Genomic DNA, 387 nt, shown 5'->3' with positions numbered 1-387 from the left:
TATGTCTTTGTCATTCACTACACAGCCTCACCAAAACAGAGTTTTGTTTTCTGCTATAAGGAAACAGACTAGTTGCAGAAATATGAGACCAACGGGCAAGTCAATTCTAACTTAATTCAGTTGATTTCTCCAGTTCAGTTCCTGAGGTTTTAAGGGCAAACTCCAAGCAGATAGGACCCTCTGGAATATATATTAAAGTAATGGAAGATAGGAGAGTAATACTTTGGGCCCAGTGAAGTTAGTGGCAGAGTTCCAGTAGCTTTCACTGAAGTCTTTAGGTAAAATCCCAACACAGTTTGTAGACTGTTCTTCATTAGATAACTTTGTTTATCTGTATACTCTTATGAGAACATGTATGTCATGGATTATTTAGTACATATCATTTGT

The sequence above is a fragment of the Onychostruthus taczanowskii genome, unplaced genomic scaffold (assembly GCF_017590055.1).
Source record: "Onychostruthus taczanowskii isolate IOZ18803 unplaced genomic scaffold, ASM1759005v1 scaffold21, whole genome shotgun sequence".
NCBI classification, from domain to species: Eukaryota; Metazoa; Chordata; class Aves; order Passeriformes; family Passeridae; genus Onychostruthus; species Onychostruthus taczanowskii.
The sequence above is the reverse complement of the archived record's forward strand: the minus strand, read 5'-3'. Positions refer to the sequence as shown.